The sequence below is a fragment of the Excalfactoria chinensis genome, chromosome 5 (genome assembly GCF_039878825.1).
Source record: "Excalfactoria chinensis isolate bCotChi1 chromosome 5, bCotChi1.hap2, whole genome shotgun sequence".
Lineage (NCBI taxonomy): Eukaryota > Metazoa > Chordata > Aves > Galliformes > Phasianidae > Excalfactoria > Excalfactoria chinensis.
Genome location: NC_092829.1, coordinates 35,264,399 through 35,290,048, shown reverse-complemented (window position 1 = coordinate 35,290,048; position 25,650 = coordinate 35,264,399). Strand labels below are relative to the sequence as shown.

General features: G+C 39.0%; 1 long non-coding RNA gene across 1 annotated transcript; it reads right to left on the bottom strand.

Annotated features, from left to right (window-relative positions):
• Window positions 1-241: 241 nt before the first annotated feature.
• Window positions 242-13,721, bottom strand: LOC140253405 (uncharacterized). The gene is made up of 4 exons (XR_011903845.1): window positions 13,262-13,721; window positions 1,612-1,728; window positions 880-1,033; window positions 242-790 (listed from the first exon to the last, which is right to left on the bottom strand). It is a non-coding gene; the product is annotated as an uncharacterized lncRNA (long non-coding RNA).
• Between the last annotated feature and the right edge of the window lie 11,929 nt (window positions 13,722-25,650).

Here is a 25,650-nt window from a genome sequence, read left to right as displayed (position 1 = left end):
ATATGTATAACTTCAGCTAGTGATAAACTGGAAAGTTTCCTCAGCTTGAGAACAACTGGAATTCTCTCAGGCTTAGTACTCCAGATTTCCTGTCTTGAACCAGTTCTTACTGATTCTTTTTCAAAGTGGAGATCCTTTCACAGCAAAAAAGATCCCCGGGAAAGGACAACTGACTATTCTTAAGAACACTCAGACCTGAATTTCTGGAAGATGCTACTGCTATAAGTATAGCTGACATGGGCAAATCTTCACATATGCTGTTTCCTAGTATGATAAACCACTTTTTCATCTATCTTCTCAATGTCAGTAACACTCCTAATATGCCTTAGGAAGCCTTCATTCTATGCAAGGGTGTGAAATTAATGCATTAAACATGCTTATGAAAATATAGTTCAGAAGATGGATCAGATAAGCGAATCTTACTCCTTTGGTAGACTCATGTGGAAGGGGACATACATGTTCTCACCAGGAAAAAAGTAGTGTTTCCACACCTCTGTCAATGGTGCACATTCCATGTGAGATTGTCACTCTTGCTAAAATTACAGCCTGCCAATGCACAGACAAATCCATTTCTCGATAATTTGTCATGAGGGGATTGTTATTTTTATTTTCACTAACAAACTAGTTAGAGTACCGGGGTGTTTGCTTTCTGCTCAGTCACGCAGAAACTTCAGAAGTTACTTTGTCTTCTTAGATTGGGTTATCAGAGCAACATTCAGAACAGTTTCTGTGGTCTGTGGTGCTGTCCTTGTGGTGAGAACCAGCTCAGTTGCAAAGACATCAAGGCCAGCTGCAGGGCAGACAAAGAAGAAAGTGAAAAGCTGTGCTAAACCAATTAAACAGGAGAAAAAGATTTCAAACATAATCACCTCCTCTTACCTTCAACTCTCTATTACTTTTCCTTCACAGCATGCAGAGAGCAGCCAGCAGACCTGAGAGAACAGTCTCTCAGGCTATCTCTGACATAGTTAATTTTAGATCAAACCTGTATCTGCATCACCAGCCGATGCTCGTCTTTTTCTCAAGATCAGATCTGTATTTCAACACAAACAGATTTGATGAGCTGTTCGCCAAATCCCAAGAGTCACAGATATTGTTGCCATTTTGGTTTACTTGGCTGGATACACAACCATATTACTATCTCAGGTTTAGCATTTGCAATCCAGACTGAAGCAAGCTCAATTAATAGCAACCTGGATAGAGGCACGTATTATTTTGAATGAAGTACAAAGTTGGGAAGTGAAATTTCTCATGTAGACACCTAATCTCACAACCTAGATGCTTACAAGAAATCAGAGAGAATTTTAAAACACATTTTACAACTTCATTTTCTTTCCTCTAGTACAACAAAACAGTGAGGAGCAGCTGGCAGGACCTTCTGGGCAGTAATTTAAAACTGTATGTTCTGGTAGAATGTCAAGTCTTCAATTTTGTAGAATCCAGAATACACAGAGCAGTCCCTGGGTAGTAGCTCTTATTCTGTAATTTCATTGAGAAGATAATGTGGGTATAATTTTCAGTATTTTTCAGCTGTGTTTGAGTCCTGTGCGAAGTGTCTTTGTTCAATGCAAAAGAACAAAAAAATGAAGCCTTAAGGAGAAGTGAACTTACTGGTCTATTTTCAGAAGGCGTATCCTGATGTCAGTGAAAAACCAAATGCTGCTAATGGTGAAAAGCAAATCATTTCATTCTTTCAGTGCTAGTTGATTTTTATGGTGATGGCATCCCCTTAAAATAAAATAATAGCTTAATTAAGAGAGGAAATGTGTCCATAAATATGTGCATTAAAAAATTAAATGGCCTCATATTTCTGTGTGAGTAGGAGGTAGGAAGAGGAAAAATGTACATCAAGAAGTTGGTCTGTACTATTTCAGTAAGTTTTTACAAGGGGGAGGAAGAGGAAGGGGAACAGCGTCTACTGTAGTATGTGCAGTTATATCGAGCCTGTTGGAAACAACTGAGTAAAACAGTTTGTTGAACCAGATCCTCATAGAGCCGAGGCTTGCGTCTTTAGTGAAAATAAGTGTACTCATCTGACACGAAAGGAATGTTTGATGAAGGTGGAAAGAATGCAATGGCTTTTTGAGTAATCAGGGCTTAAGCTTACAGGAAATAAATATCAGCTTGTTAGAGGTCACTTCATATGATAGGCATTCGTCGGTCTGAGTTGTGGAAAGTGAATGTTGTAAAGGAACAGAGGGTTCCTTCCATTAGCCGGAACCCCCAAAGTGATCCAAGTGCTAATGCACAGCTTCATATCAGCATGCAAACAGAGGTTGTTGGCATACAACTATGCACCTAAAGGTTCTGCATGAGATCACTTAAGGCTTGAAGTTGGAAATAAAATACAGGTGAAAGCAAACCTGCACCATCAACCTGCATGAGCTGTCTGATGGGGAGAACAGAAAGCAGTGTGCAGGAGAAGAAATCCTGGCAAACAAGTGGGACAGTTTCAGAGGTGGAGAGAAGACAGTCTGGCCACACAACATGCAAAGCTTTCAAGCACCAACTGCTTGATCTTCACTACACTCAAATAAATAAATGTAATAGGAAAACACAGATTGAGAATACACTGAGAGGCTGTGGATCCAGACTAGACAACAGCTGAGTCGCAGGTCCAGATATAGCACTTTGCATTCCTGTTAAATTTCTAAACATAAATCCCAGTGATTTCAAGACTATCCCATTTAGATTGAAACTGGCTTCAGCTCGAAAGCTCTCGAGTTTGTTGTTGTGTTGTTTTTTTCTTCCAGGTATCTGCAGTGTATGTACAAGGCAAGAAGTGTCACAGCATGCTTCCTTGTATCAGAGATGTGAAACTGCTCATGAGACATATTTAGTCTGAGTAGCCTTGAATACATCAAGTGCACAGACACAAAAAGTCCCTTTACTGACCTGAAATCTCTCAGATGCCCTACGACACTCTCTTGCCCTGATATACACGTCAGCTCTTTGGTGCACTTAGCTGCCCTTCTGTAGCTATGAAGGGAATTTGCAGAACAGTATCTTCTGCAGACCATGTTCATGTTCTGCTGCTCTCCTCTCACTATCCTCCACAGACAATGAGGGAAATGACTCAAGAGTTTTAAAAGGACAGAAAGGGCAAAAGCATCTCCAAGATGCCCCACCAGGTGAGAAAGAGGTCAGGCTTTGTCTGCCACTGAAATAGAGAGTAGAAGTTTTGAGCTGCTGCCCCTCTACATACTCCTGCAATCTAGGGAGGACTTGCTCTCTGCCAAGGGTAGAGAAGCAGCCACATGGTTTGTATCCCACAGCATTAAAACAACACCTAAGAATCTTGTAAAAAAGGATACTAATGTCTTTTGAATCCTCCCTGCTGCTTGGGTTTTGAGAAGGATGTCTAATATCTTCTGAGTTCAGAGGCAAGACACAGCATAGAGAACATTTAAGCAAATTCACCCCACATCCCTACAACTATTCTGGCTGCTCCTTCAGCTGCTCTCGGGGAAGCCAGATTGGGTCTCAGTTTGGTGCGCATGGTTTCACCTGCTTACTCTGCTCTCCCGCTCTGTCCATCAGAATGGCAGGGGCTCTCTCCACATCCAGGCTTCTTCAGCCTTTGCTGAATGCAACATTACCCTGATCTACAGAGACCTGCAAGAGTATGAAAAAATTTGGTCTCCAAGATCTGTTCAGCTTCTGGCCTCTGCCAAGAGCTGATACATGGCTAATTAATACCAATTTTGATGATAGATTTCAATTTAGAAATTGGGCGGTGACCTGTCAGAGCACTGAGGTGTGAAAATATAACAAAAATTTCTCAGTCCTTTTTCTCTTACATTTGACTGTAAATACGGCCTTTGCAGTCTACTCGAAGAAGGTGGGCTGATTTGCCACAGTCTGTAATTATTGCTAAAGGAAGAGCAGACAGCTTTGTGAAACCTCAGAAAGTTAAGGGAATAATTTAAATCACCAACAGATTCAGTTACACTCTGGCATATGAACCTGAAAACACAAAAACTTTCTGTAATGTACAGTCATTATCTTCCTCTGATGGCAGTGTTAAATTGTGCACAATGGCAAGGAAAGCAAGTATCCCAAACCTACCAACTGCTGTGATAAGAGGAAAAATCCTGAAGGGAACAGGACTGCAGTGGGGCTGTGACATTTTAATGATAGTTTAGAAATACAAAAATGTCTGCAGTGGAGACAGTCAGTCTTCTATTCATTCTCTTTCTCTGTGAATAGCAGTCCTGATGGAAGCATAAGGTGAAATTCATCCACTAGCCTTCCAGTTTTGTAGAGATAGATTTAAGAAGATATTTTAAATCAGAAATAATTTTTACCTGAAAATAATGTGACAAGATCTGGTTTTGCTTCCACATAGATCTATCTGTAACCAGTGATACATCACAAATGACCCTGCTTTCTTCTGGTTTTCAGTTCATACAGCACTGTCTACTGACTTAGAAAGCCCCCAAAATAATATCTAATGTCTTCTTGAAATGTTAAGATTTTCCAGTAGATGCCATGGTGTGCTGTCACTCTGACATAAAGCTGCTATGGTAGGCTGTTCAATATACAGTTGTACCTATCTGACTAAATTAGTTTGCACATTGAGTGAATTTATGGGGGTACATCAGGTTATGTCTCTCTGGTTTCTTTTAACCAAAACAAATTCTGTTAATAATGTGATGGTTTAGTCAACGCAACCTCCAAGTCACTTTCAGGACTCACTAAAATTCCATGTTGACGCTTCCTCTAGGACTCCGGAGAGGTCAGCATTTTGAAAACAAAGCTTTTTAAAAACACATCTCGTGTCCAGACAAACTATAGCTTTGAGGAAGTAGTGGAAGAAAAAAAAAAACAGAGTAGAGGGTATTTCACAGGTGCTCCCGTGGCTCAGGAGGGAAATTAAATATGTATGTGAAGTTCTGGGGAGGATCTGTAACATGATGGCTTATTTGAGGAATGTTGTATTTGCTTTGCACAAAGTCATGTCGCAGGACTGCTTAATTTAGCTAATAAAACAACATTTTTGTAATATCTTGTTGCCTGATGTAGTTTCACGCCATCAGGAAAACTGAGATAATGGTATCCAGTCTGCAATTCTTAGAAGGAATCAGATGACTCACACTAAGTCTGTAAACAGGTAAATTCATCTAGTCAGGCCAGAAGGGGCTGGAGGCTGGAACCAAGTGTTTCTAGCCTTCCTCATCAAAGAGCTCTTAGTCTAGGATATCTTCATCTTGGAAACTGGGAACCAAGACAGTGACCTCCAAGCTAAAATGGCATCAGATTTATTACACTGTATTCTGAAGACATATCTAACAGATGTGATAAGTGTTTGAACTTTGTTTGGCAGCAGATGAACTGCTGAGTTGGATTTTTGAGACTTTGTGAAGTATCAGTCTCACAGGCAAGTGGCCACAACTCTATGCTTACAGTCACAACAGGTCCAGGGTGAAGAATAGGGAGGTTTGGGGGGAAATATCTCCATGTCTGAACCAAACAAGAGAGAATCTGTATAGATTGTTTAACTTTACAGGACAAGCTGTGGAATTGGAAGGTACTGTTGCCAGAGATCTTTGTGGCATCATTAGAGCAGAGGAGCCACAGAGCTGTGTGTGGAGGCAGCAGCCAGCTGCTTCTTCAGTTTACACATCAGTAAAAAGTTAATATAAATTATAAAGTTAATATAAATTCAATTGTATAATAAAGATACATATCCCATAAGAAATACAAGGACCTTATATTTGAGGCTTTTGAGATCTGCTGTCACCTCTACTCCACTGTATCATGTTGTTCTTGACTGTCTCTCAGGTCATTCTCTCCTCTTCACAAGCTTATATATTTTCTTTCTAAGACTAATAATGCTAATAGTACATTGAGGCTCTAATAATTTATTATACAAGATTTAAACAAAATGCCCAGTTCCCTCCCTTCCCCTGAAAAGTCTGGAGGAAGAGGGATCACAGCTTTAAACATTGGCCTTTTGCTTCTCTTTGCCTAGATGTTATAGCTTCTTTATTGCATATGAATGACACCACCACAGAAAATGGAAATGAAACACATTTCTGTCTTCAGCAGTTGAACAACTAAATAAACAAACAAGTAGTGGGATCCTCTTAAAAAACAATATGAGCCAGGACTCTTCATTTTGTCGTGAGGGTCTGGCAGACTTAGAAACATAGAATCATAGAATGGTTTGGGTTGGAAGGAACCTTTAAGGTCATGTAGTTCCAACCCCCTGCTATAGGCAGGGCACCTCCCTCTAGACCAAGCTGCTGAAGTCCCATCCAGCCTGGCTTTGAATGCCTCCAGGGAGGGGGTATTTACAACCTTACTGGGCAACCTGTTCCAATGTTTCACCACCCTCACAGTAAAGAATTTCTTCTAATATGTAGTTTAAATCTACTGTCTTTCAGTTTAAAACCACTTCTCCTTGTCTTCTTGCTACCTGTCCTAATAAAAAGTCCTTACCCAGCTTTCCTGTAGACCCCCTTCAGCTACTGGAAGGCTGCTATAAGGTCTCCTCCAGGCTGAAGAGCCCCAGCTGAGCACTGCTCTGGTACACATGTAGTCAGAAGGGATGATTGAAAGGGATTGCTTATCTACAGGGGTGTGTACACATTATCAAGGAGTCTGTTTTAGAATTTTGTACATAGAGGTACAAATTATTTCTTTAGAACTCCTCATTCATGTTAAACCAGATTTGTCAGTTAAGCTTGCATTGGCAAATTCTCAGTAACAGGTAAATCAATCCCTTCCCTTTGATGGGAACTTCTGTTTGTTCGTACTAAATAGCAGTGGTGATACCTCTTCCTTTTAGCCAGAAGTTGATGTGAGTCACACCTGAGATAATTGATAACCCTGGGGATAGCAGCCAGAATTAATGGCTTTACAGGACTCCCACATTCAGTTAAGGTAACATTCACATTAATCCTTGCTTGAATCCACATTTAATCACCTGTTCTCTGATATCTTAAAGCAGCGCAGTCAGTTCCTTTAGCCACTAAGGACAGACAGCAGGCTCAGATACCACATGGGGTCTGTAGGTGCTGGGCCATGTTCCCGCATCAGAGGATCCCTCCTCCCATGGAAATTCAGTCTTAAAACCCCTAACTTCCACAAACACAAGTTCAGATTTTGGATTTGGGGCAAACAGTGCACACAGTCAAACACTTTCTTGTCTCCTCTTAGGTCATAGAGAGTGCACTGTCCCTTGGCTGCTAGCTCAACCATACTATATTCAGAGAATAAATTCTCATAATCCTTGCTTATGTTTCTCTGCTTGATCCCTTTGGGTTGCAAGACTGTTAAGGCTCACTGTAGAAATTCCAAACAGGAGCAATCTCCAAAAAGAGATGCTGCCTTAGTGGTGGTCAGCCCTTAAATGGGATCTAGGAATTACCTTCACTTGTGCTCCCGCAGCTGACTGTCACTTGCCTCAGAAGGTTAGTCAGAGGTTCAGGTTGTTGTTAACAATTTCCCATACAAAGGCTAATTCTGAAAACAGATCATTGTGTTCCTCATAGTTATAAGCTCACTTATCTCTTTTTAACACACTTTATCTTAGCTCCCCTGTAGAAATCAGAGAAATCTTGAGAGCACTCTATAAAGTTTAAGTTAATGTTAAAAGCTTGAAAGTAACATTATTAAATATTTTATTAGGAATCTGGACTGATGGCCAGAAAGTAAAATATTTTCTTTTTTATTAAGCCTTAAAGTGGGGATTGACTTAGTGTTTTTCAGACTTTGAAACTGAATATTTGGAACTGTGCTTGCCAAACTATGATTAGTTCTGATAGGTTTTTTATTTCTCTTTTTTATGCTTTGTGTGTCTCTCTTCTGCTATTTCTAGCATGACTAATGGAATCAAATGCAAGTAACATGGAAGTAAATATTTCATATGTCATAACACCAGAACCTTAAGTGTAGTTTAAGTTAAGGAATTTATTAAACTTGTCCAGTAAATCTCAGTGCTCATCAAAAAATCTGAAATATCAACACAATTTTGAAAGATTAATCTTTTAATAATCCAAGTTACATTAAGAAGAAATAAACCTTGCAACAAGAGAAATATTATGAACATTAAGAATGTCCAAAAACATTAAAAGGTTGGTGTAAAATTATTTTAAATTAAACATGAGAATCTTAACAAAGATAAATGTGATCAACTTTCCTTCTGCAAAAATGGCAGTGAAATTTTTTTATTGGCTTCTGCCATCTACTGTGTGGTATAGGAAACACAGCACAGAAATGTGAAAACCATGCAAAATCTACTTGCTGGCAGTTCAGCTTAGAAATTGTTCCTATTTCATAATGCTTCCAAGCTTAAATACCTTGCACTAAATGTTTAATCCATCTCTGTAATTTCAGAGAACAGTTTTGCTGTGTCTCATCCATCCTGTGTGTCAGAGGTACCCTGGAATCATGATGTGAAACCACGTGAAAGCTGAGAAAAGGTAGGAAACTGCAGTATAAGGCTGCACAACTCCTGGGGAGAACAGTAATCTCAGTATGTGCTTGGAGCGGAGAGCTTTTCAAACTGCCTGCATCCAATCTGTTTGCCACTGTGAGTTAGCAGTGTAGTCTGGACCAATTTGTCTGGAGGGCAGAAATTGGAGAACCTTTGATGTAGCCAGGCTAGTTCAAGCTATGTTTCTTCTTTTGGCTTTGCAGTCAGAGCACGTAGTGGAAAAGGAGCCCACTTTTTTTTTTTTTGCTCACCAAGTTAATAGTTTGATTTCAGAGATCTTGCTTTAAGCAGGCTCTCATGCTGCATATTGTCAGCCTCAGAAACACATCAACTATTCAGAGAAGCACCTTTAACGTCAGTTAACTTTCTTTTTCTTATTCAGAAAACCATTGTCCCTGTTATTTGTCCTTTTAGGGGAAAAGGAAACATCTGTGTGCTGTTTGAAACCACACTACCAAAAGACATGGCATTCTCCTTGGGCACCAAGGATCCCTTTCAGTAATCTTTTTCAATCTAACTGATAATTATCCAGTCGAATTCCCTGCTCCTCAGCACTTTTTCATATTCCTGTAAGCAGCCTTTCTGGAACTGTCCTTACATGACAGCAGTGACAGCAGCTCACCCCCAACTACCTGTAACTGATAATAATTGTGAAAGGCAGAGATTTCCAAAGGTGATAAACTGATAACCACCACTCCGACAAACAAGCAAAAGGATGCAATAGGACCTCTGTTGCCTGTATGCAATGTGCTGATGAAAGGACATCTGCTTCCAGATGCTGTATGAATGTGGTGTTTCCTGTGCTATTCAGGCGACTTGTGGTCTGCCATGACAGGTGTGCTAATAGGCTTAATGATATCACCTGATAGCATTAGCCTTTTTGTTGAAGTTACCTCTTCTGGGAAAGTGCTGCAAGTCTTTGGATAAAAATTCTAAATATTTATACTAACTACATTGCCTTGCCCACTGATTCAGTTAGAGCCACAATCTGGACACAACTATAGCTTCAGTTTCTTAAGGCTGACATAAGACTCTGTTGAAGGTTTCTGGCCTGAGGCTTCTGGCCAAATGACACTTCTACAAACAGATAATAAAAAAGGACTTAATTGGTCATCAAGTCTTCGCTATTACACAAAGCCTCATCAGAAAATCCTATGAATAAACCCCTGAAACTCTCTCAAGACTAAAAAAAGAGAGATCAGAATTTCTTATTACCTCCTGATTTCCTCAATGTTTTTTAAATTTCTTTTGCCGTGAAATGGCATTTCAGACTAAAATTTAAATAATTTTTAATAGCTCACTTTTTTTTTCTAGATAAGGGAGTTTCTAAATGAGAAATTCAATAGTGAATTATTTCTAACACCCAAATTTGCAAGGCCATCTCCAAATTAAAATTTGTTAGATGAAATTTTGCTAACTATAAGATCCCCTTTAAGTACTATTCCTAAAATGTCAGCATTTCAAGTTTTTAATCAGACTGTAAGCATTGCAAATTCTGTAAGTGCATGAAATTAATAGCAATTCAAGGGCCATTGGTGGTGTTATTAACTAGAGTTTATGTGACTGGGAACTGGTCACTACTTTGCAAACCAATTTAAAACCCACTACCATGATAAAAATGGAATAGAACTCTGAAGTTAGCTACTGCTTGGGTTCACTGTGTGAAATTCAAACAACAACTTGAAAATGGTATGCAGGTATTAGCATTGCAATGGTGTGTGTGTGTCTGGGCAGATCTGGCAGTATGAGTGCACAGCTGACCTCTAATGACAGGAACATGTCAGATCAGGTCAAGTCTCATAAATTTGCAACTCCTTTACCCAAGAAACTTGAGAACTGAAAAGAAGAAAAAAAACAGTTGTGATATTAAAGCAAGTTCTCAGTAACTGTCCTGATGTTCAATTGGTAATCTGTTTGCTTTGTGAATTCTAGTTTTTGAATGTCAATAAAGGCCCTCTGTTAAGCATGGAATGGAACATGCTTTGCATTTTTATTCTTTCCTCTGCAACAAAGGACTCTAAAATGTAAGAGAAGACCCAAGAAAAGCCCTTGGCTTGCTGCCATTTTAGCTAAATTGTTCTGATAACAGCAAAAATAATGGACCTCTGTGACCTACAGAATTGTGTCCCTAGATTTTTTTCCCTTTCTTTCACTCCCCGAGCACACCTAGATTGGTCCCCAGTTTTCTGCTTGCTTCACTGTTTGAGAGACAGCTTGACTTGCTGAGTTAGTAGTTAGCGCTTGTGCTGCCTCTGCTCAGTAGCTCCAGGCTGACTCACTTGCCTGCCAACAGCTCTGAGATGGACAAGCAAGCTGTCTCTCTCCTCACCACAAAATGATGTTTGTTGCATTAGAAAACCAGATCAAAGAGTCCAGAACATTCACTAATTTAGAGGATTCTACCTGAACTACACCATGGTGGATTTGCTGCCCTTGTGCCAAATAGAGAAACCTCACTGGGTACTCTACTGCCTCCCTCTCTGGTGACTTCCAGGGAAGCTCTCTGTGCTGCTTCAAATCGAGGATGTGTTGCTGAGGAAAACGCTTTTTTTATTTTTTTTTATTTTTTTTTCTGGCTTTTATAGGATGTAGCTTTGGAGATGTTATTAAGGGACTAGTGTTTGCATAAAGCAGAATCTCTCCCTTACAGTCAGCCCAATTATAAAACATAACAGGAGACGGCAGATCCATCAGTTCAGTAATTCTGTTGAGAAACTTCCTTTTCTTATACAGCACAATGTGTGTCATCTGGCCGCATACTTTGACAAGGAATGTTGATTGAAGAGACATTTTAATATGTGGGAGTGACTGTGATAATTTTGTGTCTGCACAGGGTAGGAAGAAGGCACAGATTGTGAACATTTGTGAGAATCTTAGCCTTTTTATTACAATACTGTGAAATATTGACATCTGACAGGTTTCTCCAATTTCCTTATATGCTTTATTATGACTAGAAGTTTAACCCCAGGATCTCCTCCACATAGTGCAGAACAGCTCTGACAGCATGTACTGTAGGTGTGGGAGGGTTGTGGATGTTCTTCATCCACAGCTTTTCATCCTGCAGCATTAACGGATGATGATCATTTACAACTTTGGAAAGATGATTTAAAAGTAAGATTCTCCTCACTTTTTAGGAACCTAAATCCAGTGCTCATTTTAGACTTCTGTGTGAAAGAGATGTTACTCAGACTTTATTGCAAGGAAGCAGCGTACATGTAGGTTCTGGAACAATAAGCTGTTGTGTATCGGCTGCTCAAGGGTAACTGAACTTTCTTGGAGAGTAGCTGTGAGGATATTTGAGATTGTTTACTCTAAACTGACTTGTGTAAATATGCATAGAGAGAGGTTTGCAAATATTAAAGATATGAAATATTTTTTCCTAAACCAATACTGAAAATGAATTTAGTGATTCAGACCTGACCTACTTATGAGTATATACCATAATTTTCCTTTGATAGAGCTTGTATTTGCATAAACCTTTTGCTCAGAACTTTTGATATCTTTCCCTTTTAAACCTTTCCAGTGTTTTACGAATTTTTGTAACTTCCCATAGATGTCAGTCAGTCTCTGATGAGGCTTCTATTCTCCATAGCTTCTCTCAGACTTATAAAGCTACAACTGTACATGTCTGTGGTGATACCAAATTCCTTCACTCACATAGAGAATCTTTCAGGGGGTATTGTCTGTATATTTTGCACAGCTCCCTGTTTTATTGCAAAAGATTTGATTCCTGCCATGTTTTCCGTCATGATACTAATTTCTGGTATATTTATATGCTTATTTATTAAAGAGAAAATACCTCTTCACATGCAGAGACTTACTGATTTTCTCTTCACTAAGCAGAGCGAGGGAGCAGGGGCAAAAGTAAAGGAGAATTGGTATTACAGACCCATTTTGCCAATGAAGCATGACAGTCTATGATTTAACCAGAAGACCTTTGAAAGCCTGACATAGCAGCAAGAATCAAGTTTTTGTTGCCCAGAATAAGTTTATGTTGAGGACTGAGTCATATTTTAAGAGGTTAATAGCTTTGACTTCAAAAGCCCTTTGTACCAGAAGCACTGCCTTCAGCTCTATTTTCAACATTTTTTTTTTCTTCTCAAAGCAAAAGAAATTACATACCCATTATACATCCCTTTTGCATTTCAGCGTATGCCAGGGGCAAACATGAGAGTTTCTTTCTGCATCTGATGACTCATAGGGTCTCTTCTTTGACCAGTCAGCCTTCAGCTTAACATGCTTAAGAATCAAGCCAAACAGTAACTTCCTGGTTCTACACCCAGATTTTTTTCCTCTTACAAGGAGGTATTTCAGTTTCCACAGAAATTCACCCATAAATGGCTTTAATTTTCCACAAGTAAGTTAATAATACCTCTAGATGTCTGCAATCACCCCCATTACTCTTCTTTATAGAAAAAAGCGGCATTTGGTTTTTACATTCTGAAGAACTATATCACACAGACAATGTGATCATCAGTCTACTGGCAAAGCCTAAAATATGGTCTGGTTCTGACCGTCATGGTTTTGTGACTCATTGGCCAGAGAATGTTGTTTGGCTCATCAGCCTGCACATCTGCCAAAAGGATGCCAATCTGTTGATGTTGATTCCACTTTTGGACAGAAAAGGCCAACAATATTGCTCTGCAAGTATAGCACTGCGTATGTTTCATTGTGTGTTATCAACAAGGTATCAAATGCTATGGTGAGCTTAACTAACAAAGTTTTACAAGATCTTTTAGTCAGATCATCTACTGTGGCACTACACATTACATATGTTAGTTTCCTGAAATTTCCACAAGGTAAAAGAGGAAAAGTTACCTTTAGCAGAATCTGAAGTTCTGTTCCTTGAAGCACATGTAAAATGAATGCAGCACTGTGATATCTGAGAAAGAAAAAGGTGAATCCATTCACTGGGTCTCTTCTTTTTAGGTTCTGCTATTCTTAGTTTGGGGATTAGAAGCTGTTAGTTTTGGAAAACTGTGAAGGACAAAGAGGTAGAGTGTTTTTTCTTGCTCCTTCTCATGTTGTTTTTCACTTTCTTTATTCATGAAATGCGATGCTGTACCACTGATGAGCTAGACTTTTCTGTGAAATGGAATGAGAAAAACAACCAAAAAAGCAGCTGTAAGTAATACCTCGTTTTCCAACTGAGGATTACATTTCACTGAATTGAATATTGAGTCAGAATCTTAACAGACTGTGCAAATCCCACCAGAAGTTCATTTGCACCTTTGGCAAAAGATGCTTTTGAAAACTGTTTCTTGAAAGACATATCTCTTTGAAAGAGGAATAAAAGGGGTGGGGGAGAGTTTGCAAAGAAGAAATGGAAGGATGAAATGTGGGTTCTCAGTGTTGTTCTTTATTCTTTATTAAACTTCATTTTGAAACCAAATTGAAAATTGGCAAAGCTTCCAGGAAAATTTAGCAAAGAAACAGCTTGCAGTAATCTAGCAACAAGGGTTACTATGGCAATAGCAGTACACTGTGAGATTTAGTAGATATAATTTTCCATGATTCATGGTATATTTTTAGCTATTTTTCTTTTTGTTCTGTCATGCAAATTGCCTTTCTAAAGAAAAGAATAACAGAATATCTAGATCTTGCCCTCAGAAAAGATAGAGAGGTGTCAGTTTGTGCTTAAGGGAAGTCTTTGTGCTCTAGCTTCAATTGATCAAGTCTCCTAAAGAAATCTTGAGTCTCTGTTCCCCTTTCATCTTGTCTTGAGCCTTTAACAGCACTGCTTGTTCCTTGCTTCTAGAAATCCTTCCATCCTTTGTTCCCCTTAATTTCCTTCTCTAATTCATGCCCCTGCCTCACAATCCAAACCCTAGGAATAATTTTTCTCCTTCTTTTCCAGCTATTATCCAGCATAGCTCTTTTCCATACCACTATCCATTTTCTTTGTGGCGTAGTTTCAGCTCAGACATTCAAAAATCTACTTCTTGTCTCCTGACCTCCCTCCCTCTGTGCAGTCCTCTCTTTGGTCTCTCTGTGACTTGCTCATAGCCAGAGTTGGTAAAGACTTTAATGTTCCACTACTCTCAATCACACTAATTCTATCACTCTCCTAACCACTGAGATATACCGCCTAAACATCATGATTTTTATATGGCTCTGACGTGCAAACTGTTATCCTCTATTTTCCCTCATATATCTCAAAAATCAGCCCTTCTGTTCTTTGACCAAATGCCATACCTTGTTGTTTGGGTCCTCTTCTTCCATCACAACTAGAGTCTCTGCTCTTGGGTTTTATTTTATTTTATTTTATTATTATTATATTATTATTATTTATTTTTTATTTGCTTTCTCAACTGCTAATCTCTTCCTCCTCTGCTATGACAGGTTCTACGTTTGTTCCTCGACTGCATGAACTAAAAAGTTAACTAAGTGCCCTTACTCTGTGTTGGTGCTTTTGATCATCCCCTTCACTTTACCACTGTCTCCAGTTTCTGTTATTGTATTCCAGAACTGTACAAGTACTGTGTTACGTTGGCTTTACTATATGATAGATGGCTCGTGAATAAAGTAAAAATAGGTCCTTTTATTTCCCATTTATAATTCACCTCTGCCTCTTTGTATGAAACAGTGGCATCTTAATACTGGTTAAGTGACCAGGAAACTGCACAGAATCACAAGCAATCATCAGAGCACGTTCATGCTATTATTCTTTGACCATCCTTACTCTTCTTCTTCTCTAACCATTTGTTTGTTGAATTCACTGCAGCACTGTCACTAATTGGGCTCTAACTGTCTGCCTGCTATACTTTTATGTACGCAGTTCAAAAGAAATAAGGCTCTGTGAAGCCTCTCTAAACTTTAGAAGGAGTGGTAAAATGCTGAAAAGAAGCAGTTCTTTAAGACAGTCAGAGCTGAAAAATCTAACAAAGATCTCTGGAAAGCTTAATAAAAGACCTGCACTTGGATACCCACTGTTCACATCCCCTACTGTTTTTAGTACTAGCTGCAAATATCAGCATACAATGCAAATAAACACGTACAAAATAAGAACGAAAACCTAAAAAAATAATAATAATAAAAATACAGAAAGGTCATTTTATGAAAGCATAATATCATTTTATAGTCAATCTTTCTGCTACAGGATACAAGAAAAAGCTGACTGTTTATATGCATTCATAAGCATTTAGGCACAGCTGATCAGTAGCTGAGGCTGTGCTGCAGTGTTACATAATGCAAGTTTATGACTTTGTAGGATGACGTTTTCCTTTCCAGCATTTCTGGATTTGTTTGTTGATCTTTTTTTCCTATGTTAAGAAAGTAAAGTATTTCAAATAAATACTCTGTACATTTTTTACACCAAATAGGGCATGTTAAATGCTCTAATGGTATAAATATAACAATATGACGTTTCTTCTGACACAGAGGGCAATAGACAAAGATGTCCTAATCTTTTCTGTGATAACACTCCTGCATTGCTCAGATTTAAGCTTTTCTCATCTGAATCACCATGTAGCAATATCCCTCAGGGTAGCTGATGGATGCAAAACCCAAAGAATGAGATTTCCTCCCACAAGAATCAGCAGTACTGGGGCTCCATCATCTTCTCTGTAGTGCCATCAGTCCCTCTTGTTGCAGCAGGTGTGGCAGGTGGCACTGCAGGATGGGAGCTCTCATCAAGTTCCCAGCATGACTGCCAGCAACCATTACAGCTAAGAGTCTCAAGACTTCTAGTTCCCACTAGGTTGTGTGTTTTTCTGACACTACCTGATCTCCTTTGTCCTCTTTGATGGCTGGGAGTGCTGCTTTCTGACTGTAAATTGTTTCCCTGGGTTTCTTCTTAAAGGTACACAAAGACCTTTGGTTATTATTTCAGGAGTTTACAAATAATCATTAATGATATTGCTGTTGTTCTACATCCAAAGTAATTAAATACCTGTTGGTAAACATTATATTTGTAATCAAATGCCCGTATTATAATTTCAGAAATGTCTCCTGTTCCCACAGCTATCACATAACATTTTCCACTACTAGAAACTAGGATTTCTTAGGTTGAAATCTCTTTTAAAGCCTTTACCAGACTTTTGTGTGTGTCTGTGTGTGTGTGTTTTTTAAGTGTTTGAAATCTTCAGCATGTTCTGGGTGGTTTGCTAAATACAGCATTGCTCTATGTTGTATTCAGTGTTGCAATTTCCAAACTGTATTCCCTGCACTGTCCAGTAGATGATGCTAATGCATTACAAACTATTTTTAAGTTTAGTCCAAGGAAAGCTGTCTCAAATGTATATTATTGTCACATATGAATCACTCTCTTTGATTCCTGTATTTTCTAGTATGTGCAATTTAGAGTTTCAGAACATGTTGTTTTTGTGCTGCAGTTTTGTTACTTCCTTTGTAATCTTTCATAACTCTCTGATACTCCAGTCAGTCTGACGTGAGCTTGACCAGTTTCAGAAATCCCTTGGGTAAGTTTGCCATCTATTTACTCATAATATGTGATGTATGGCACGAGGCTTTGTGCTGTGTCAACATCTATTCCTGTTTCCTGTCTGCAGTGTCTGAAGCTAAATCCTTGCACTAGAAGGGCAAAAGCAAAAAGGTGACATGAGTTTCCACAAATCTTCCAGGACACTCAGCTTTTCTAATCTCTTTCCCTAACATAAGCGTACTTATTTACTGACTTCAGGAGGAAGCACTGTAATTTTTCTTTGCAATTGATCAATTAATTCTGATTTTCTTACACTGAGGGACTTGCTGCTAATTTCACAAGAGCCTTCCTTTACAATCCTGAAATTACTTGCAGAATGAGTATGCTTGCAATCATATATATCAGAGTCCAAGGTTTTTTCAGAGAGGCAGTGTCTGTGTAGCATGTATAGACATTATTTTTATTTTACTACTGAAAAATAAATAAATAAATAAATAAATAAATAAATAAAGCAGAAAATAAAAACCATGTTTGCCAAGGTGAATGCACAAAAAACTTGAGATCTTCCGGCCTGCTTCAGTCTCAGCCTCATCCTCTGAAGAGGTGGAATGCCTACCAGACATCCCCAGAGGGTAGATAGCTAGTTAATATTCCTCCTACGCTAGCAGACTAGCACTTGTGGTCCTTCCAGCTGTTGGATCCTAGTCATAGCTGTTACCTGCTTGCTTATTAAGCTTATTAAGACTCACCACCAGAAGGACACAAGCCAAGAGAACCAAGTCCCATCTTCTAAGGATGAAAGAAAGAATACAAAAGAGGGAACTGAGCTACCATTCTTTGCTCTTTCTTTCTTTCTCTGTCTTTTTTTTTTTTTTTTTTTTTTTTAAACTTTGCTCCCTTGGAAAAAATACGAGCCCCTGAGAAGATGGAGAAAGAACTTCCTTGTTTCTTGCAGCGAGCAGGTCTGATGTCTGTCCTTCCTAGACTGTGAGGCTGAGGCTAACTAGACCATTTGACTTGCACCTTTTTACCCAGGAAGGTTGAATTATATGAGAAAGTTCAAGCTTCTCAAGTCACTCTTCAGCAGGCTCAAAGACAGGCAAAAACCATTCCTGGTAATCGCACTGCAATAGTTGGCAGCATAGATGAGATCTAAGAATAGGCAACCCAACCAGCAGTTAGGGCATGAAGCTGGTTTAGGAAATGCATGTTTCAAGGTGTAGGTGTTAGAGCTCATGTGCCTTAATCTAACACCTGGGCAAAAAATTCCAGAACATATGAGTAAACCAGGAAGAAACACTTCAGCAGAAGCATATTTAATTGTGCAATGCATACAGGCAGATGTGCATGATTAGTTGTTGTGCAGTCATTAAAGCAAAGAAAGAAAGAATGGGCAAATTGTCTGAACAGAGAACACAAAGCAATCATCCTTTTCTATTTCCCTGGTATAAATCAGCAACAAATATGCATTTGTCACCATGTTCAAGGAGAAGGAGATAGTGAGAGACAGAAGGAGAAATCACACCTCCACAGCCAACAGTACATCCTATCTCTTGGACTGGAACCACCTGCCTGGCCAGTGGTCTGCCTTACACCTGGTTTTGTGATGTGTGTCCCTTTGGATGTAAGCTTCATACGAGTGTATCAGAAGACATTATATTAAAGTGTTAGAGAGAAATCGTTTGAGTACAAAATAGTAATATGTATGGGTAGATACTGATTCATCTCTAACTATCCAAGTAAGGTTCTAACATGGAAAATGGCCACATCAGCAGTCCAATTTAAAATATCTGCTTTTTTCCACAAAGTCCTGTTATATCGGGATCTGGAGGGCAAAGCAGAAGTACCTAGCTTGCTCTGCACAGTAATTGCCTCTGTGAAGGAATAAAAAGCAAAAATTTTATAGAAATTTAAAAGAAAGGGCAATGATTGAGAAAACACAGACTTTAGAGAGATATTGCTTTCAGCCCTGGCAGGCAAAAGAGCTACTGAACAGGAGAAAGAAGTACTGAAGAACTGGATCTGTTTTGTTTTATCTTGAACTTTGATGCGCCCTGGAGAGGGACAGACTTTTAATGTAATTGACAGGAATTTTAACATGCCAGTACAGCTGGATGATGAGAAAGAAGCTGCTGGTCGCTGTAGCTTAACTTGATAGAATTTGTCAGGAATGGCTTTGCTTGCTGTGATGAGTAAGCACTGGAGACATTTCATTGCTACTGTGAGGCTGTTTTTAATTCAATGTAGACATTTGGGTTAGGAAGCTGAGCTTTATGGGCCATTGTATTTCAGTAATTTGAAACAATAGTTTAGGCTATTTTGGGGGAAGCTGGGTTTCCATTATGTTGGTAATAGGAAGAAATGTTAAGTCAGCTTTAGCTGGACTAATTTGCTTAGTTTTGCCTTTGAGTTTCATTGTATACATTGAGATTGATATTTTTTAGTTTAATATAACAAATTCACCCCAGGATGGTTTTTAGGTCATAGAAGCATGGATTAGGGTGTGGAAAAACCTTTATATACAATGAAGATATGATCAAAGAAGATAAATAGTGGTAAATGAAATTAATTTCTGGAAGATTAACAGTGACACAGATATTCAAGAGAAATCATCTAGGATGGCCATAATGGAAAAGACATTTCTCTGTAGGTTTTACTAATTTCTTAAAGAGAAACTTAATTTTTGTTAAGAAAAGCTTACACAGTAAGTGCCCACGGCACGCATTGTTAAGCATTTAGATGCTGAAGGAATACCGAGTTCTTTGCTGTAGCAAGGTATGCACTCTGGGATTACATACAGTATAATTTCTACCACTTCTTTGTATGTGATCTCCACAAGTATAACTTGCATAGAAAATGGTATAGCTAACAATCTGAGACTGCATGATTCACATGTGAGATTCCAGTGGGTTGGAGCATACTGGGTAAGGAAAGAAACATTTCAGTATGAAGGGCTAGAATTTTTAGAACTATGAATGTTCTAAGCAGCTTAATACAAGTAAAATATAATTTCTAACAGTGTCAGAAACTGCCAAATAGGAGAAATCTGATCAACTTCCTTTTCCTACAGAGAATAAAATTAAAAACATTGTTCTCCTTTTGTGGGCAGGGGGAAGGGGCAGGGGCAGAACTGCAAAGAAAGTAGGTCATGATGACAGCTTCTGTCCAGTTAGGTAGGATATTTGGAAGAAATTAGAATACAGTTTGTACTTCAGTATCTTTGCTTCAATGAGCAGCAAGAAAAGAAAGTTTTTCATAAATTATAATGAATGGAATGTGTGTTAAGTTCATCCTATGCTTTCAATTAGAGATCTGAAAATCGGGAAAGTGTTTTGATTCAAATTCTGAAGCTCTTTGTTCAGAGACAAAGGAACTGGCACACAGAAAAGACAAAAGTACTCTCTTTTGCCTCTTGAGTTAAATAAGTAGAACTTAGCACTGATAGCCGTTGTGTAGGAAAATTGGAAGTGTTAGTTAATGGGAAAACAGAAAAAAATAGGGGCATAGAAGCGGTTCATAAAACTTTAACAAGGCTTTAAATATTTTTTGAAGGAAAACTTCTTTTTGAGTGATGAAACTGACTTGGAGCCATCTTTCATGGCACCCAAGTCTCAAGAATGAGAGAGGAGGTGGTTCCCAGATGCAGGAGATGTACTGAGCAATTTGCTGTTTGTTTTTTCATGGCAAAGTTGCAGCTGAGGAAAACGCTGAGCTATAGTAGATACAGTAAAGAGACAGTTTCCTGCAACATGTGAGAAGAATTTGGCAACATGGAACCTCTTTGATCTCCTTTCTTTTTCAAAGTTTGCAGGACAGTCTTGAGTGTGGCCAAGCTGTGTATGTAGTTACATGATAGGATGCTTACAAAAAGCAATGCGATACAAATTCACAGTACCAGTTGTTTTCAGATGACAATAATCTCCAGCAGTTATATGGCATGTGTCTTTTAGCTCAACATGGCCACAACTACAGATGGATTTTTAATACAGTCATACTTTGTGAAGATGATTTTGAAGAAAGAAAACACATCGTTGGCTTCTCTTCAAAGTGTTTTGTCAAGATGTATAGAGACATTTTACTGAGGCTGTTTTTCAGTTTCAGTGGAACAACGTATCATAAAATCTTGCTGTTGGCGAAAAAAAGTGCGCATTTTCAACAAGTCTTGTGTGTATGTGAACTTTCAAATAAATACAAAGACATTCCAGGTTAGCACCACTGTAACTTCAGGGCATTCTTGCTGGGTTGACATGGGCATAGGAAACGAAGACCAAATAAAAGACTGGGTTAACAGCAGAGAATAGAGCCAAGGGGAGCTGAACTAAAATTCTTACTGCAGTTTGTCTTGACTTTCTAAATTTCAGAGCTCCGGTTTTTCATTACTCAACCTATATTTCTATGGGGCCTAATCTTTAGTAGTATGCATGGCACCAAGAAACGTGTGTGCATAGAATACACTACAGGTAATTTTCTGTAGTGTTTCAGACTTTCACAAAGGATTCCCTGGTTTATCTGGAAAACACTTTCAGACCCCTGTTGCAATTGCCCAGTGAATCAACAGCTGATCAGAAAATACGGAAACAGAATGAGAGATAAACTGTCTTTACTTCATTTCTATTGAAATCTTTGGATTTTCACCAAAGATTTCAATGACTGTGACAAGTTTTTAAGGAACTCCTCTAGGTAAAGTGGAAAATACATCTTCAAAGTGCTATGCTCATACACTCCTGGTGTATTCTCTGGTGATAGCAATTATACCCACCTTTTATTCCTGGCTCTACAATATCCATAAAGTAATGCAGTTGAGGATGCTGCTGCCCTCTGATCACTTGTCCTTTTCAGGAACATTCATGCAGTGAGTAGCTTGGACTTTGTTATGGTGATATGGGGTTACATCAAAGTTAACTTTAACAGAGAAGGGAAAGAAGAGTCTGCTATTTCACAGCAATTATAGTATGTACATATATATATATATAATAAAGAAAATATATGAAAAACATTAAAGAAATAATTGCTCTAGAAATGAGACTTTATAGCTGTGTTCTGTTGAGTGGGCAGGGTAGTGTAGAAGGGTAATTTATTGCAGACACTTCTGTTGTGTCATTATTTGCCCAAAATAATGTGACTTAACACACTTGCAGACTAGTAGGTTATTTCCATATATGCAGTTAGATGCTAAATTGAGAACTCTGGAAGTGAAAAGGGCTATCCTGAAAAGCTGTAGTGAATATAATGCTGATCATTTGGCTTGGGATTTCAGATTTAGAGGAGTTTTGCAGCCATATAAAATTACTGGAAAATGCTACCTAAGCATATCCAGAAGGCTTATTTAAGCCTAAAATGGTATTTGCAGGAGGCTGTGTGTGTTTGAGGCTGTCAGCTGACAAACATTTCTTCTAGTGACAGTTCTGCCTCAGGCTGTCCTTGACCATGCCCAGTTTCTGACACATGCTGGGACAACTGCACAATGAGCAGAAGCAGGGAACTTTTCCAGGTGTTGAATCACCTTCTTTTTTACCTTTGTCTGTTTTTCAGACAAATCTTTTTCCTAATGCAAGTAATTGTGTGACATCTTAAATACTCAATCTGAAGCATTTGAGAACCTATTTGAGGAACAAGAAATTGCAAAGAGTTAGAGGTTACTTCTTAGAGCAGCACTGCTTATCTTTGTTCAGCAGTATTTGCGGAGGTTCAGAAATTCCCAGGTGCACAGTTATCAGGAAAGACAGCTTGGCAGGATGTTTGTTTTATTATTTCAACTTACAAGGAAGGATTCTGGATCCTAAGGATCCTTAAGGGAGAGCTGACAGGAAGAAAAAAGGTTAATTTGAAAAAGATTGAAAAATGTGAACAATCAAATTCAGTTGATCGATCCTGCAAAGATTTCTTTCAGTGCTTTTGACTCACTGTCTATTCCAGTTTTTACCTTTGAGTATGAAGTTCTTAATTCTCATATTTTCAGGTAAATGTTGCATCACTGCTTATATCATTATCATTCACTAATTGTGGGATTTTGCTTGGACTTTTGCCTGGATTCAGGATTGTACTGTTAATCTTTCCTACCTATATATGCTAACTGATTCTTATCTTTAGAAATTGGAACTGGGACTTTATTATAGAATATAAGCATTCAAGATTTGATTAAGGTTATTCACTTGCATACTAGGGTTAAATGTGAAAGGGTTGGATCTTCCAGAATAGTTGCAAGGAAGAGAGACAAAGACTGAAGGAGAAAGGGACAAGAAAATATGAGGTGTTGTTTTCTTTTTTAGTTTTTGGATAGGATTTAGTTGTTAGGAAAACTGATTTAAAGCAATTGTTTGGTTGGTTGCTTTCTAGCTGAGTTAGATAGATTTGACTGTGAAATCCATTAACCCAAGGCCTGTGTATGCGTCTGCAGGTGTCCCAGTGGAATTCAGAGCTGTATATTTCTCTGATGTCTGTTAACTTCTTCAAATATAAGGGAAAATGCTTAGTTTGTTTCAGGGGCATTTTTGACATTCTCTTCCCCTTTGGTCATATAGAAATGCTTGGTAGAATTTGAAATTTCTTGAAATTATAACCTCAACTTCTTTTCTACTTAGGTTATGTGAGCCTTCAATATTCCAGTCGTGAGAATTGTCCTGACACTTCAGTCTTTCCAGTCATATCACATTTCTTTTTAAAGCAGAAAACTGTCATTTTTTTTATCCTGGTCCCTCAGACTTCAGCATTAGAAGATGAACGAGCAAAATGTTTCTTCTCTTTAAATTCTTTTGACAGCTTATGTGTGCCGTACACTGAGTTCAAACAATATTTTTTCTATCTTCCTCTCCTCTTGTCAGCATTACAACCTTCTGGCTGCTTTTCTAGTGAATAAGATGAGCATTCATGTCTGTCAAGTGCAGTAAAACTGCAGCGTGCTGCCCTGCTATCACTGTGCTGTTGGCTTTATCTGCCCTTTTTGTCATGAAGCCACCAGCAGTTCTTGTTCACCTTCTTCCAAGAACTCCTGTCAGGTATCACCTAAAATTTTCTGTTCTGTTTTGCCCAACAAGTTCCTCAGCAGGTGACTTGCTGAGTTTCTAACACCGTTTCATAAATTGTTTTTCTGTTTGTCTGTTCTCCTTGTGTCTTACGTTGCCAGTCTGCTACAAGGATATCTGCTTTCTTGTGTTTTCTGACTGTTGAGCCTTCTCCCTGTGATCCCTGTCAATGGTTCCTGAATCTTGTCATTTAAGAATATTAATTTGCTCCTACTGTATACAGGATTACACTTCATCCCAAGAGAAGCAGCCTTCACTAAGGATTATGGAAGGTGAAGAACTATAAACTGGAAAAGCATTTCTAAGACTGTCATTTAGTAATGCCGTCAGAATTTTCACAACACACACACATACACACACACATAAAGGCATCACAGTACTCCCGTGGGGCTTCAAGGGATATATCCCTGTTGGGAGGACTTCCATCTGCTGAGAAGGTTACAGTATGAGATGCCACTTGAAGATCTAGCGCTTTTCCTTCTTCCCTTCTCCACTTTTGCCCACCAAGGCCTTCTTCTGCCTCCTTCCCAGGGGCCAACAGGTAAAGCAGCTCAGCTCTGTTTCAATACTTTTCCAGGGAAAAGGAGCAAATCCACTGGCTGCTCTGAGTAGAATCACAGCCCATTTCTCAGCCCTTTTCCTCCCCTCAGCTGAGGCATAGAAGGCATGAAGCAGTATTGCCCCAATGAGAACAAAAAACTGCTGGAGGCAGAAGCACAGCCAGCAGAAGCAGGACAGAAGGGAAACCCATGGATTGCACAGGACAATGCTAAGTATGTGCCAAACTTACAGTACTGTAGTATCTTGGTATTCGATCATTTTGACCACATTGGTAACGTATATATTTAGAATAACATTACTATCATACTGTTGATAAATTACTCATCATGGCTATCATTGCTAGATGATTAAAGGAATACATTTGTCTGGACTGTGTTCAAGATGAGCATTTTCATCTCCTGGAAGTCAGTGGTCCATTCATTCTTCCAGGAGCAGTAAATTAGATGTTGAGTAATCTGCCCTATGAAACGTGTAAAGAAGCTGTTAAGAGAGCACTGAATATGTTTAGCCAGCAGTACCAGCTGGATGTGAGCCCGTGCAGGATACTTTGTTCAGCTGTCAGCTGCTAGCAGAACCACATGAGGGTTAGTCTGTAACTCTCATCCCTCATCCTGCTTTTTATCTTCCCCTTTGCTTTGCTGTAGGGAAGAAGGATAAGGATGTAACAGAGGGGCAGAAGCAGACACAGGTACATAGATGGCTGAGAATAGGCACAGTGGCATGTATTTAATGTTGTGCCCTCTGCTTTAGATCTGTTATTTGGAAAAAGACACCATAAATAGCATGAAATAACATTCTGGTCATCTCACCTGCCAGTCCTCTTTATTTGAGGAAAGCCATTCCCTTGTTTGTTTGTTTGTTTCCATTCTGCCACTGTGAATGGTGAGGATAGGCCTTGTTCTTGGTACCTTGGTGCCCGTGAGTGGTGACACCAAGGGAAGGAAGGAGTGGGGTGAAAGTAGGTGTTGGGAGAAAGGTTCTCCTGCTACAACAAGTGAAAGCAGTCCTAGAGCAACAAAGGCCATAGAGTAGGGGCTGCATCACCAGCTGCCTCAGGCACCGTCCAGGACAAGCACACTGACATCCCTATCTCTCCAAATGTGGGGTACAGCAGAGGGAAAGAAGCCTGGTTTTGGAAAGCCAGAACTTTTTTTAACCATTCCCATCTTCACATGTTCTTTCTGAAAGTCAACATAAGGTGGTTTTACTGGATTAACAGTAAACATGCTTTACAAACCCTC